The sequence below is a fragment of the Papaver somniferum genome, unplaced genomic scaffold (assembly GCF_003573695.1).
Source record: "Papaver somniferum cultivar HN1 unplaced genomic scaffold, ASM357369v1 unplaced-scaffold_35, whole genome shotgun sequence".
Classification (NCBI taxonomy): domain Eukaryota; kingdom Viridiplantae; phylum Streptophyta; class Magnoliopsida; order Ranunculales; family Papaveraceae; genus Papaver; species Papaver somniferum.
In genome coordinates, this window is record NW_020645971.1 from 1,274,380 (window position 1) to 1,290,175 (window position 15,796).

At 43.7% G+C, this 15,796-nt stretch overlaps 1 pseudogene; it reads left to right on the forward strand.

Moving 5' to 3' along the window:
* Positions 1 to 5,049: 5,049 nt before the first annotated feature.
* The window catches only part of LOC113342180, a 40,241-nt pseudogene continuing 29,494 nt past the window's right edge, over positions 5,050 to 15,796 (forward strand).

Genomic DNA, 15,796 nt, shown 5'->3' on the forward strand with positions numbered 1-15,796 from the left:
ATCTTCTCCAAATCACGTGAAACCCGTGATATACACGAACTGCCCTGTTTTCAACCCGTGAATTGTTTAGCTGATTCTAGCCAATTATGGTCAAACCAAACGCCCACAGTGTGTTTAATAGGCCATATCACAACTATCTACCAAAAATCATCCATTGAATCTCCCTAGAACACGTTCAACAATTCGATCAAAAATCTGCAGAAGTGTTCTCCATTTTCCCGCCAAAAACAAAATTCAAATGGAGAAGATGACCTCCCCCTAATCCTGTACTGGGGTGCGAATAGCAGATGCCTTTTGGGGTGACCTGGGGTGCCCCTTAGTAATTGAGGTGCCCCTTATCCAACGGTGAGAGTCCGAATAACATGTGTCCTTCGGGGCTTTTACCAACTTTTCGAGCCGAATTTTCCAAAAAATGTTTATTTTCCAAAGGTGCCTACAAACACATAAAACACCAAAATTAGTACAAACTCGAGTGCCAACAATATATAGTATTGAGATCAAATTAAACACAAAAATATATCTATCAGGTACACGGTTGAGTCAAGAGTGTCGGGGGCGTTTGAAGCGTCTTTGCCATTCTTGACAAGTTTTGGCTTATACTGCACTCGGCCCGAAGAAAATCCCACTTAGGGTGCAGTCTCGTAACCATAAGCCCTATAGGTAAAAGGGATAAGAGGCTGCGAAAACAACTGGTTGTTGTTAAGACTGGATGGGAGGAGTTAACCTTGTATGATAGAAGTACGCCTCCTTGAAGGGGCAACCAGGGGGGAGATAATGGAGGCACCCTCCATTAGGGAGATGATAAGTGTCTTAAGACGCAAATGTCATGAGGCTTTTTATTCGCAAGGATATTAAGGCTTGTCATATTTGTGCAACAATCCTGAAGAGGCAATAATACAAAAGAAAAGGATAAGACGAGATCAATGGGTTTTCGCATGAAAGTGCGAAGACGTCCCGCGATTTCGTCGCAAGACGGCAATGTCATGGCGATTTATTTTCGCAAGAATATTTAGGCCTGTCATATTGTGGCAACATTCCTGAAGAGGCCATAATACAAAGAAAAAGTTAAGGCAAGATCAATGGGTTTTTGCATGAAAGTGCAAGGACGTCCTGCGATTTTGTCGCAATGACAAGAGGTGGCATAATAATACCTTTAATTAGGAAGGCAAAATAAGACCACATGAATGATATTTTGAAAAGAAACAAAATTCACTTCGCAAAAGGTTGCGAAATTATACAATAAGAATTTTTTTATGAAACCTCTCATTTGGATTCAAATAACAGAGGCAAGTATGGGAATGTATGAAATTAGAAAATGTTATTTGTCTCCATATGAGAGATTTACTCAAAAATTCAAGAATTAATGATTATATTGATTAATTGTATTGCAAAGAAGAATTGTTTTAATTTACGCATGTCAAAATGAAAGAAATACAAATAAACAGAAAAAAGAAATAAATATACAAGTATTACAAAGAATCAAAGAAAGAAGTAAAGATTATTTCTTGGTTAGTCCTTCATTATCTTCATCACACTTGTTTCCTTCTTCATCTGCTAGAACTTCCACCACTATCAGATTCTTCATCGTCAGCTTCACTATCATAGATAATCAAACTGGGAGTATTCTGTGGGATTTCTTCTAAAAGACAAGGGTAATCAGAATGTGGGATATTATGATCATCACAAACCATCTGGATGGTTTGATTGCGAAAATGTATAGCGTCATTTTTAAAATTCTCAACGGTGATTTTGATTTGATTCTTCAATCTAGAATACTTGTCGTTGCGAGAAGAAAGATTCTTTGCGAGTTCCTCCTTTTCAGCTTCAAGTTCTTCAATCTTTTCACGATATTTATTTTCAGAATCTGCGAACAAAAGACAACCAATTATTAACTTGATGAAAATCCATAAGAAGCAAAAGATTAGTAAAGAAGAGCAATTAGCAACCTTCTCTATCAGAAATCATGTCTCTAATCAAGGTTTTATGTTCAACTTGGAGACTAACATTTACGCCTAAATCTTTTCTAGCGTCATCTAAAATTTTCGCAGCCCAGACAAATTCATCCTCAATACTTATGAGAAGACGAGAACGAATTTGATTTTCCCTTTCGCAGAGTTCAATATTCTTGCGGTTAGCTTCATCTTGCTCAAGTTGAACTTCAAGGAGAGCTTCTTGGAATTTCGCCAAAGCCTTGGCACCTTGATCAGAGATACGATCCTTATCATCTATGAGACCGCTAATCTTGGTTCTCAACTCATTGGTTTTGTCTTTGGAATCAATAAGGAGACGCTTAAATCTTTTGGCTAAGCCTAAACTGGATCTATGATCAATTTCTAAGAGGCGAAATTTTGATCTAAGTTCATTTAGAGAAAGAGATGAAATCCTATCATTTGAAAAGCTATTTAAGGAATTGTTAAGACGTTCAAGAAGGGTATCATTATCCAAGGCATTAGGAAATGAACGAAGAAGGGTAGCTTCATCAGAAAGACCATAAATGTCTGCAAAAAGGATCATTTAAATAAGATAAAACAACAAGATGAATGAATAAAGAGAAAAGAGAAAAGTAATATACCGTAAAGCTGATTATTAGCTTGTTGAAGACTAGAAATTTTGTTCTTATAAGAGGAAGAATCAATTTCTAATTATCTATTCTTCTCGCGAAGACCTTTAACTTCAGCTTCCAATTCTTCATTCCTTTTGCGAAATTGAAGATTCTTCTTTCAAGATTTTCGCGTCTTCTCTCTAGATCCGAGGCAACCGCAAATGAAGCTTTTCCAGCCTGCGAAAGGAAATAAAAAATATTAATATAGAAAGATATTTTGAGTTATAACAATGAAGAAGTAAAAATATAAAAGTATACCAAACTATTGAGAGAATGCAAGAAGTTGGGAGTCACTGATCTAGAAACTCCGCGAAGAGAGCTATCACCATATAGTAAAGGGGCATCACAAAGGGTAGCGAGAGCTTTGCAGGTATTTGAGAATTGGATATCTCCCATTCCTTGTAGAGAATCAGAAAAGAGGCCAGAAAGCTTAGCCACAGAAGATTCAGGTGGAGAATCTTCAGTTGCAGCAAGATCATCATTATCCTCATCATCCTTGTCACTTTCAGAATTTTCATTGGGAAGAACATTTGAAGGAGAAGAATAACGAACTTTTCTTTTCTTTGGAGGAGGACCAGTTGATTTTTCCCTGCGAAGAGCACTTTTACCTTTATCACCAACCTTCGCAGCATCAACAGATTCTTCTACTTCAGCAATAATCTTCACACACAGATAGAAGTAAGAAATGGAAGCATGGGAATGACACTACTATTTAAAGTCATGAGAGAAAATTTCTTACCTCATCTGTGTATGAGCGAAGAGCTAACAGAGTACTAGATTTCCCAGTCCTGTTATAACTATCCTTTAGTTTTTGGATCTGCGGAATGTCGCAAGAGTTAGCGAACAGAATAGTAAAAATCAATAAAGAAATATAAAATGAGTTAAAGGGGAAAAACATACCTCTTTCTCTTTTTCGGGCCAAGAGAAAACCCAAGGTTGATATGCAGCGAGATTCGCAGGAAGAACGTTGGATCCAGCAATGTAGGGTCCCTTTAACATTAAAGGAAAAACACACCATTTATCGTCTTTGGATTGACGAGGAGTTGTGTTTTTACCAGAATGCCAGTCAATATCTTGCATAAGAATTTTGGCTTCATCAATGTTATCTTTCCTTCTTAATCGAATACCCCAGCGAGTATTCTCTTTCTTCATGGAGATAAGTTCGTAGTTTTCAAAGAAATTTGCCACTGTATACTTCTCAACAACTATCTCTAGATTTGCGAATTTTGGATCCCTAAGTTCTTTGGAGTAAAGAGATCCTCTACCAGCACCACGATTAGCGAACTCTAGCATCAGACGGATGCAGTCCCCACTTAGTTGGAAGATGGCTCGCGAAAATCCCGGATGAGCGAGAATTTCATAAAATAGAGGGAGTTATGGGTTATAAAGAGGAATAGGGAGACCTGCGAGAATCTGACCTAGTGAAATTATGATTGATTGATCATCACAATTTTGATTAGAGAAAAGCTTGACAGAAAGAATTGATTTGGCATTCTCACCAGGAATGGTGAAGAGTGTAAAACCTTTATCAGCAAGATCTTTTTGGACATCTTGTAAATTCTTCTCATATCTATGACCACTTGGAGCCATGTTTGAATATATATAGTATGGGAATGTATGGAAAGTAAAAGGATTGAAGGAAGAAAAAATTACAGCAGCAGAATTTGCAGAGATATAACAGAGCTGAATAAAAATAGAAGAGAAAGTAAAAAGAAAAGTGGAAAAAGAGGGAGATAAGAGTATATAAAGAAAATTTTTTACTCGAAGAAATAGACACCATTAAGACGAAGAGACGTGAGCAGTTGAAAAGTAGCGGTTACAGAAGGCGTGTCAAGAAATAAATGGAAGAGAGAGTACGTGTAATAAATGTGGAATATGAAAAGATAAGCAGCTGCGGCATTTCTCACATCATTCTCTACTTTGCAGAGAAAGATATGAGAAGAGGCAAGATGTAGGATCAGAATCTCGCAACAATTATGTCTCAGCGAGATTATCAATGGTATTGCACATTAGCGTCGCAGAACAATTTCAGAAACGACGTCAGCAAGGATCATGAGAAAGATGTGATAGTCTTGCGAAAATTAGAGAGATTGCGAAATTAACATTTGTAAGGTTGCGAGAATGTCGCAAACCATACCCGAAAATAAAGGACAGATTAGCTGTCATCCACTAAGTATTTCCTTATAAATAGTCATTCGAGTTGTAAAGGAAGAGAGGATCTTTTTTGAGATAAGAAACAAGTAAATAAGAGAGAGAAAGTTCAGAGCAGAGATCATTCTTAATTTTTTTATTTTCCTTGTAAGAACATTTAGAAATTAATCAATAAAATTAAGAGTGAAAATCTAAAAATGAGCTGATCAACAATGAAATTAAATGAGGGGTGTATTGTAGGATTTCCTGCAACTACAACTAGAAAATCAATAGACGAAAGAACAGTCTAAGCACATATGGGACGTAAAGGGAATCCTATTGCAGTAAGACTTGATGTAAATCGTAAGTCAGATTCAAGTTGGTTCAGTGATTATTACTACGGGAAATTAGTGTATCAAGATGTCAATCTGAGATTCTATTTTGGTTCGATACGTCCACCTACGAAAAAGACCTTTGGCTTTCGCCTCGGAAAGTGTATTATTCAACATTTTCCCAAAGTAACAATCGTTCATAACTTTCTTCCACATCGTCCAAAGACTCTAGATCGCAAATCCACCTCGAAGGGTCAGTGGTGGGCATTTGGGAAGGTCAATTCAATCTGGTACAGCGATGCAGGAGGACACGAAGTAAGGGATGCAGGGAAAAGAATCAAGTCAGTCGGCAGCAACAACCAGAAAAAGAAGCTGGGCAATGGATACCATGACCAATCAAACCCTTCGAGAGAACTTCGAGTCAGTGGGGCCCTAAGACCACATGCCGGGAATGACATGGCCTTCCTGAGGGATGACTCCTTCAAGAAAACAAAGTGCTTCAAGTTTTTTTCCCCAGATAAGTCCAGCTCCTACAGTGATCTACTTCAGAGGGTCCCTGCTGTACGCCTTCCTTGAATTATTTGGTGATGCATGACTTACTGAATGCAAAAAAGAGACTGCATTTTCGATCCCGTCGTAGCTCTCAATCATTTCATGACACGAAGCACAGCTGAACCATCTATACTTGAGGGATCAGAAGGAGGGAGCTTAGATCAAAGAATACGTTCTCGAATCACTTTTTTGGTAGACAACTCGAACAGCAAGTCGATGACCGAAGAAAAGTTGACCCACTTCATTCGCCAGGCTAATGATCTCCGTCTCGCGGGAACAAGAAAAAACAGTATCTCACTCTTCCTATTTTTTGGTGCTACCTTTTTCTTTCTAAGGGACGGGGTGTATAAGAAGCATTTGATTGAGGATTCTCGTGAACAACTCCTATGTCAATTATGAACCAAATGTTGGAACCTTTTTGTTTGTGGGTGAAAACTGTTTCTGCTAATTTCGGTAATTTCGTGTGTGTAGGTGAGAAACGAGTCTAAACCCTAAACAATGTACTGCACGGGAGTACTTTTGATTCGAGAGATCAATCTGTACAATCCTGGCCTAAACCAAGAAATGGCCGTTCCAGGCTTGCTTCGGTCACAAAATTAAGGCGAAGGGTTGGTCTTAGGGAGGAAAGCGAAGAAAGTGTTGAGACCAGAATAATTGATTCTGGAAGTGTGGGTGTTTCGTGACTTGTATCATAAAGTCGAACTGGCTAGTTGAATGAAAAGCTATCAGATGATTTCTGGATGTGGTGTTGTTCTCCTGACCAAAACTTGTTGTTTGGTGGAAAATATGTGTGACCTATTTATACAAGTTGCAACAAAACGTACCCTGGTCTCGTGGGAAGTGGAAACGATTGAGTGGTGGAAGAAGGGAGTAACGGGTAACGCCTGGAATTTATGTTCCCATAATGAAGGATACGTTTACACCATTATTTCTTGCCATTACTAACCGCCCCGCTTTATGACACTTTCTGTAACGGGCGTATTGCACGCCGCCTGCTGTAAACCGCCAGACCAATACCCTGATGAGTATCCCCCAGTTTGTCACATGTTTTCATGTCTCGAGTGTTTTCGTGGAAAACATATAACACTTTGCTACGTGTGGCAAGTTTAGAATTGAGAGGCTTGCCGTAGGTAAATAGCATACGTGATGCTAGGCTCGTTTTGGCTAGTCGAAGTGGCGCCAACAGTAGTGCATGGTGGCATGCCAGTGGCTGTGGAACGGTGGCATGTCAGTGGCCGTGGCACGGTGGCATGCCGGTGGCTGCGGCACGGTGGCATGTCGGTGGCCGTGGTTTTGTAGCATGGCCAAAGTTTAAGAGGCTCTGTGACTGAACTTAAGGTTTGGCGGCACGGCCAAGGCTAGGGCTTGGCGCCGTGGCCAATTTAGGGTTTGGTACCGCGGCCAAAATTTAGGGCTTGGCGGCATGGTCGCTCAAAAGTTGTCACAAGTCCGTTAGTTTGGTGGCGAACTTGGATGACTGAGATTGCATCTCAGGAGGAAAGATAGCCGTCGATCATGGCTACCTTCAATTGGCAGTGACGCCTTCAACTCGTGCTAGCGGCATGCGGCATGGCTGGCATGGCTCGTGCATGCCTTCGGCGCGGCTGTGTAGCCATAGCCATTGAAACCTTGGCACGTCGGTGTGGAATCTTGCTTAGGGTTTGGATTGTCGAAACCCTGATTAGCCTATGTAGCACGTCGCATGGGGCGAGTGGCCATGTTTGGCGCATTTGACATGTGCATCTGGCATGTGTGCCTGGCGTGTGCGTTTTTTGGGAAACCAATTGGCTTTGCGGCCATCTAGCGCGGTTTACTTCTTTTCATCATTGTGACGAGTTTAAGGTAACCTGATTGGTTAATGTAAGAGGGTCGGCCAGGCATGGGCGTGGCTACACTTCTGTGTGAGTGTGGCAGATTTAAAGCGACCTGATTGGTCGATGGGAAGTGGGGCCGGCAAGCTAGGGCGTGGCCACACTTCCAGTGCGTTGTGGCGGATTTAATCGCCTTATTTTGGCTAAGCATAGTTTTTCGACCAACGAGGTCTAATGTACTGCGCGAGGCGCGAAACCCTAATCTTGCAAATTAGTCAGGTTTATGAGTTTTTTGTGAGTTATCACAATAATCGGATGGATTTTGTATGCTTCCACAAAAATCCTTATCTACATAATGCAGTGTGTTTTCCGTCTGATCATTTCGTGCGATGGCCTTAACTTTGGTACTTGGAGGTTCATGCCACTCCGCTGGGAGTGAACATAAATCCGTCATGCCATACCGATATTAAGGGTTCTGTCGGGGAACACAACACAGGAGGGTACCCATCGAGTCTTGCATTGGCGAGGTGCCGAAATTTACAGAGTGTTTGGGATGGTTGCTACATTCGCCAGTCTGGATAAATTTCATGTAAATATATTGAACGGCTCAAAAAATACGCCGGTGGAGAGGTTAGCACTCACGACACCGTTTCCTTGCAGAGTGACGTCAGATGCAAGGTTTTACGATTTTAACCTTTAGCTAAAAACCACCATCAACATTAAGACCCTTGCTTAGCACATAACAGTGGCATTGTTGTGGGGTAAGCATGAGATGGTGACAGACAAGAGTAAAATCGAAAGAGTAAAAACGTGAAGAGATTGCCAGGGAAATTCAATTAACCTTTTGATGGAAGGCATGAGGAATCTGTGACCCTTGTGTTGGCGGCTTTTGTATAAATTCGTCTTGGCCATGGGATGTTGGCACTAGTGCGACATCTTTGACTAGGCTTGGCCGCAGAGGTGATGCTGGCTAGCTGGAGTAGAGGATGGCGCGGCTAGCTTGGCATAGAAGATGGCGCGGCTATCTTGGTATGGCGGATGGCGCGGGTAGCTTGGGTAGCGGATGGCGCTTGTCAAGAGCAGAAAAGTTGGCGCTGAGAAGGATGTAGGTGTATCGGCTACCGAGCAGAGAAGCTAGCGCTAGGAGGATGCAAGTTGTTGGTGCTGGCTAGAGACACGGGCTGTTGGCGCCGGCTTGGACATGGAATCAGTGGCGTTGCTTGGACGTGGAGCCGTTGGCGTTGCTGGCTTGGCTTGGGCGTGAATGTTGTTGGCGCTGGCTTGACATGGAGCCATTGGCTCGGCTCGAGACGCGCGCTTGGAGTAGAAGGATGGCGCGGGCTAAGTCACAAAATGGTAGTGACGGCTGCTGACTTGGATGCCAAACCCTAATTATCCGTATAAGCAAATATCTAATCCAGCTGGTATCACGCGTTTGAAGCCTTAATTCACGGCTGGTAAAAGGATTCTCCTTCTCAAGCTTCATCAATCCGCTGAATATAAGAGGTGATCTTGAATCCTCGTTCATTCAGATCATCATAAAATCGTGTCCACCCTCTTTACAGGTACTGTCTTGTGTTTCTTCTCCTAGTTCCCATTTTGTCTTCTTCATCATGTAGATTGCTGGTGCGGATATGTAAAAAAATAAATAAAAAAAAAAAAAGAAAAATTGTAGCATATAATGGGATCTTCCAGATCATACCTCTGACTCTTCGGCGAGGAATTTTGAAATGGAAAAGACCCAGCTTTCTTCTCATGAGGAGGTATTAGACAGAATTGATACTCTGTTCCGTGAGGCTGACGAGATTATGTAAGGAATGTCTCTCGCCCATCTATGCAAAGTGCGGATGTGTGTTCAGACTCTCATGGATTCGATGGAAATGAAGGAAAAGTGGAGACGTGATGAAGCATCTCGGCGCGTTGGGAGATCTCAGAATAACGAATCTTCTCTACAACCCAGTGCTAGGGATGAACGATTTGCCTCTCTGTTGAAACGGCGGAAGACGGAGTCCACAAAACTTTTAGGCGAGATCCAGTTTAATTACCCTGTCCTTAAAGGTATCGTAATCCTTGACCTTGATGCGGATGAACCGGGACTTCCTCAAGAAACTGCTGGAAAAGTGCCTGAGGAAGATGTCGACACGGTTTACGAGACCGAAGCAGCTTCTGGAGTGGACGCCGAAGCTGCTGTCGGGAAACTTGAAGCGACTTTTGAGGATGTCGTCGAGGAGGACGAGGAGGCGGAGGCAACATATGTCGGAGCCATCGGAGAAGCCATGGAAACATACGCTGGGACTGTTGTTAAAACAAATGCGGGACAGGATGTGGAAGCTGCTGCCGAAGCGGCTTTTGGATGGGATGCCTAAGTTGCTGCTGCTGAGGCGGCTTCTGGATGGGGTGCCGAAGTTGCTGCTGCTGAGTCGGTTTCTGGATGGAACGTTTGCTGCCAGAGATGGTGCTGGGGAAAGTGCTTGAAAAAGCTCTGATAGAGGCGTTATTGGCCTAGGCGTCCGCCATTGACGACCAATTTTTCCACCTTTGCTATTTCTTCTCGGCGTGTAGCCGCTTTTTATATTTCAAATATTTACTTTCAGTTCCTTGTTTTCATGGTGGAGTTAGGGTTTCGCCAAGTAACACTCCGTTATTCAGCTTTTATGGTTTCACATCTCTGAATGAATTAATAAAACCTTCGTACTGAAAAGATCCAAAACCCTTTATGTGAAAATAAGTCGCTCGACCCTCCTGGCCATCCAGTAGACGGGTAGACGCCGTACACAAATAGTGTGGATGGAATTTGCCACAGGTACTAGACGGCCTGCTGCTTTCGCAGCCAATGCCTTCGAACGACGACATCACCCGTAGTAACTCAAAACAAGGGAAAATAACAATAATGGTTAAAGGTTATTTCTTGGCCCTCCCTTGTAGTAGCATTGCTGTCACATATCCCGGAAACCAGAGGAACATTAGGTGAGATTTGGAGTCAGATATTTTTGAAGAAGATATATGTTCTGCTGCCTGATGATCATTTTCCTTGCATATTCCCTTCTTCAGTATTTTTTGAATAAATGTCTCTTTTTTTTGTAGTTTGGTTTCTCTGGTTTTCAATGGACGGGTAATAACTCTGTGAGAGTTTGGGTTTACTTGGTATTTTTCCTTTAGGATGGTTTGGGAATTTTATTTTTTTTTTTAAGAAAAGATGTTCTTTAATTGAAATCGAAAACTCTACTCATGAATGCAAGCAGTGCAATCATTTTTAGAGAAGTTACAAATATTGCATGAAAAGGGAAAATGCTGAAGGAAATGCTGAAAGGGGAACGCTGGAGGTGAAGGTAGCACAACATTTTAGGTATCGAATGGTTTGAGCCATCGCGAGTGAATCGTCGCACCTTCCAATTTGTCGATATTGATTAGCTTGCAGTAACCACCCAAGATAACATCTGCCACCAGATATGTCACATCTTCCTTTTCTTTAGGCGGATCGGGTCGAATGGCTATCTTCATTTTTATGTTTCCAACTTGAAACGAGGTCGTCTTGACTACTACATCTCCAATTTGAAACGAGTTTGAGCGTTGCGCAACTACTTGATTTTTGAACTCGTCATCTTTGGCCGTGACAGCTTCCAAATTTTTGACGAAGCATTTGAAAGGCCCAACGTCCCATTCACATCTCCTAATGACGCCTGGGTTGGTAATCGGACCGAGTCCCCATGCCTGGGCGAGAGAAGAGATGACTGGGTGCAGAAAGGGTTGTTCAAACAGACTTACTTGTGTTCGGAATCTGAGGATGAACGTCGACGGGCTTTATCCAGGCAATTGAGTTACATTGGTAAGTTGTTGATACGGCAACATGTAGTCTTCAAAGTTGGACAGCTTGTTGGAAATTCTTTTGGGTATCGACATCGGTAGATGGGATACTTTTAACTTCGCTTTGTTGCCGTGTACCCATGCGTGTCCCATAATCATGTCGTAATTTGAGAGTTCTTTGACAATGTGGAATTTGCCATGTGTTAGAGTGTCTTCCACCTTGATTTCAAGGTTGATGTATCCATATGCGTCCATCGTCTCTCCGTCCAAGATTTTGACCACGGTTGGGGAGCGGGTAGCCTCCTGCTTCGAAATTCCCGCAGCTCTCAGAGTTTTGATGGTAACGATGTTGAAGTCAGAGGCTGCGTCGATCAATGTGTTTTCAAGTTCGGCGTTCCTTAGATAAACCGTGGTTAGCAGTCCCCAGTTGTATTTTCCAGCACCGCTTCCCGAGGGAGTTTGGGGTTCTGGAGTGATTTCTTCAATAGGAAAGAGTCGCTTGCCTGATACAACACGATTAAGGGCTGTGAAGAAATCTTGACGTTGTGTCTTGGGGAGATAGAGAATTTCGCACATATGCCGTATCATGGATTGTGCAGTCTCGTGTACAGAGTCCCCAGAGACCATGCAACTCCTGAATGGAAGCGGATCTTTGTGAACTCTTTCGTTGTCCAGTCGAATCTCCCCTGCTTCTATCTTTTCTTTGAAGATATGCTTTAGATTATTGCAGTCACTAGTCAGGTGGTGGAAAAATCTGTGGTAGCGGCAATATTTGGGGTTTGCCATTTCCGCTTCGGTTGGTGGGCGCCTGGTGGGAGGTATCCTGATGGCATCGTCTTGGATCCATGCTTCCAAGAGTTCAAGCACTTCCTCGATTGGGAACGGGAAATCCAAGACATTTTCTCCAGCTTCTTGATGTCGCATGGGAGCTTTAGAGGCGTTCTTCCATTGCGGAGTTGTCTGTCGTGCTGGTGCTGCACGCTTGGATTGCTGTTCTGCCGCTGGAGCCTTCCTCTTTCCTCCTTCTTCTACCACGCTCACAGAGGAGGAACCCGTGTTGTATTGCTTATTGATGAGGCGTCTATTTCCTCGAGTTTCGCGTGCGTCCTCGCTTCTGGTTGGCCTGATTCTCTCCAACAACGCTGGTGTCGTAGTGGCCGATCGTTTTGCAGCTTCATGAAGTTCAGAGAATGTATGGAATCGCATATTCTCTAGTAAGACGCGGTAGATGGGAATCATGTCGTTGATGCAAGAATCCACCAGTTGTTGTTCGGTCACGTTTGGGTCATGACAATCCAGTGCTTGAATTCTGAACCTTTTGACAAAATCATTCGGATGCTCGTTGTTTCGTTGGAACATCCTTCCTAGATCTGAGAAGGTAATTTGCTCAGACACAAAGAAATACTTCTTGTAGAAAGCCGCAACCATGTCAGACCAGTTGGAGATACTGCCTGGCATAATGCTGTTATACCATGTGTATGCTCTTCCAGTAAGTGATTTCAAAAATCCACTCAAACTGAGAAGGTGATTGTATTCGTATTCCCCCAGGACTCCAAGAATCGAGAAACATGTTCACGCGCATTACCGGTGCCATCATATAGAGAGAATTGAGGGGAAGAGTACCCCCTCAGAAGAGGAATTCTTTGGACTTCCGGAGGATACAGGGGTTGATGCTGATGCATGTCCATGGAATCGCTTTTGTCTCGGTTTCGGAGAAGTCGTTCCAAATCTTCCCGTGTGACAAAATTGGACGGTTGATTTGTCTCCGTTGGAGTTTCTGGGCGAGTCTCTTCGTCTACAAAGGTGCGCCTTTTTGAGGTGCTGACGCCAGGGTTATTGGAGGTGTTCCTCGTTGGCTCTGGATGGCATGATTCTTGTGGTAGCCGCTCCATTAGTGTCTTGAGAAAAACAAGTACCTCCTTTTGAGTCGAGGCCATGTCCGTTTGGGATCTAGCGAGAACCTTCTGTCTTTCCATCAAATCAGCAATGGTAATATAGGATCGGCTTCCTCTGGGTCCTCCAGTTTCTCGTCCTAGTGGCGGAGTAGCTGCGGCTTTGGTGACGGTTATAGGTGTCATACTTGATGAAACATTGGGAGCGGAAACAACGGCTCTGGCTCTGGTGATTGGGGGTGTAACACCTAAAGGAGCATTTTCCGCGGCAGAGGCTATGGCTCTAGTAAACGAAGGTGTATTGCCTGAAGGAACATTTTCCATGTTGCTGGTGTTGACAGGTGGCGTATTAGCACCACTGGAGGGAACGTTAACACCTAGAATAATTTCGGCACCAGTGTTCTCAGGGTTTGTTGCTGATCCGGACCTGGGTTCCACCATCTTGAGATCGGAGTTGAAAGATAAATTTGGGAATTGAGAAATTGGTATTGTAACAAAGAGATTAATCTCCCACTGTGGTCGCCAATTGTTTGTGGGTGAAAACTGTTTCTGCTGATTTTGGTAATTTCGTGTGTGTAGGTGAGAAACGAGTCTAAACCCTAAACAATGTACTGCACGGGAGTACTTTTGATTCGAGAGATCAATCTGTACAATCCTGGCCTAAACCAAGAAATGGTCGTTCCAGGCTTCCTTCGGTCACAAAGTTAAGGAGAAGGGTTGGTCTTAGGGAGGGAAGCGAAGAAAGTGTTGAGACCAGAATAGTTGATTCTGGAAGTGTGGGTGTTTCGTGACTTGTATCAAAAAGTCGAACTAGCTAGCTGAATGAAAAGCTATCAGATGATTTCTGGATGTGGTATTGTTCTCCTGACCAAAACTTGTTGTTTGGTGGAAAATAGGTGAGACCTATTTATACAAGTTGCAACAAAACGTACCCTGGTCTCGTGGGAAGTGGAAACGATTGAGTGGTGGAAGAAGGGAGTAACGGGTAACACCTGGAATTTATGTTCCCATAATGAAGGATACGTTTACACCATTATTTCTTGCCATTACTAACCGCCCCTCTTTATCACACTTTCAATGACGGGTGTATTGCACGCCGCCTGCTGTAAACCGCCAGACCAATACCCTGATGAGTATCCCCCAGTTTGTGACATGTTTTGATGTCTCGAGTGTTTTCGTGGAAAACATATAACACTTTGCTACGTGTGGCAAGTTTAGAATTGAGAGGCTTGCCGTAGGTAAATAGCATATGTGATGCTAGGATCGTTTTGGCTAGTCGAAGTGGCGCCAACAGTAGTGCATGGTGGCATGCGAGTAGCTGCGGCATGGTGGCATGCCAGTGGCTGCGTCAGGGTGGCATGTCGGTGGCCCAAGGTCGCATGCCAGTGGTTGCGGCACGGTGGCATGCCAGTGGCCGCGGCATGGTGGAATGCCGATGGTTGCGGCATTGTGGCATGCCAGTGGTTGCGGCACGGTGGCATGCCAGTGGCTGCGGCACGGTGGCATGCCAATGTCCGTGGTGCTGTAGCATGGCCAAAGTTTAAGATTTGGCTCTGTGATTAAAGTTAAGGTTTGGCGGCACAACCAAGGTTAGGGCTTGGCGCCGTGACCAATTTAGGGTTTGGCACCGTGGCCAAAATGTAGGGCTTGGCGGCATGGTCGCTCATAAGTTGCCACAAGTCCGTTAGTTTGGTGGCGAACTTGGATGGATGAGATTGCATCTCAGGAGGAAAGATAGTCGTCGATCATGGCTACCTTCAATTGGCAGTGGCGCCTTCAACTCGTGCTAGCGGCATGGATGGCATGGCTCGTGCATGCCTTCGGCGCGGCTGTGCAGTCATAGCCATTGAAACCTTGGAACGTCGGTGTGGAAATCTTGCTTTTGAAACCCTAATTAGCCTAGGTAGCACGTCGCATGGGGAGAGTGGCCATGTTTGGTTTGTTTGGCATGTGTGCCTGGCGTGTTCGTTTTTTGGGAAACCAATTGGCTTTGCGGCCATCCAGCGCGGTTTCCTTCTTTTCATCATTGTGGCAAGTTTAAGGTAACCTGATTGGTTAATGTAAGAGGTTCGGCCAGGCATGGGCGGCTACAGTTCTGTGTGAGTGTGGCGGATTTAAAGCGACCTGATTGGTCGATGGGAAGTGGGGCCGGAAAGATAGGGCGTGGTTACACTTCCAGTGCGTTGTGGCGGATTTAATCGCCTTATTTTGGCTAAGCATAGTTTTTCGACCAACGAGGTCTAGTGTACTGCGCGAGGCGCGAAACCCTAATCTTGCAAATTAGTCAGGTTTATGAGTTTTTTGTGAGTTATCACAATAATCGTCTGGATTTTGTATGCTGCCACAAAAATCCTTATCTACAGAATGCAGTGTGCTTTCCGTCTGAGCATTTCGTGCGATGACCTTAGCTTTGGTACTTGGAGGTTCATACCACTCTGCTGCGAGTGAACATAAATCCGTCATGCCATACCGACATTAAGGGTTCTACCGGGGAACACAGCACATGAGGGTACCCAGCGAGTCTTGCATTGGCGAGGTGCCGAAATTTACAGAGTGTTTGGTATGGTTGCTACATTCGTCAGTCTGGATAAATTTCATGTAAATATATTGAACGGATCAATAAATACGCCGGTGGAGAGGTTGGCACTCACGACACCGTTTCCTTGCAGAGTG